The sequence below is a fragment of the Geospiza fortis genome, unplaced genomic scaffold, assembly GCF_000277835.1.
Source record: "Geospiza fortis unplaced genomic scaffold, GeoFor_1.0 scaffold973, whole genome shotgun sequence".
NCBI lineage: Eukaryota > Metazoa > Chordata > Aves > Passeriformes > Thraupidae > Geospiza > Geospiza fortis.
In genome coordinates, this window is record NW_005054831.1 from 31662 (window position 1) to 32023 (window position 362).

The window sequence follows — 362 nt, forward strand, 5'->3', positions numbered from 1 at the left end:
GGCACGGCGCCCTGGCTGTAGGTCTTGTAGGGCCTCTTGTTGGCCCGCATGGGCAGCAGGCGGTAGAGCTTGAGCGCGTTGAGCTTGGGCCGGTAGCCGCCGTTGGGCGTCTTCTCGGAGGCGATGAGCCCCGGGCTGATGCCGTGGAAGGCTTTTTGGTGCGTCTTGAGGTTGTAGTAGGTGACGAAGGTGTCCCAGCAGAAGATGCACTGGTAGCGGCGCTCGCCCGTGTGCCACACCTCGTGCTTGGTGCGGTACTCGGCCAGCGCGAACACCTTGTCGCAGTAGCGGCACGGGTACTTGCGGCGCCACGAGTGGACGTTGGCGTGGCGCTTCAGGCTCGACATGGTCATGTAGGAGCG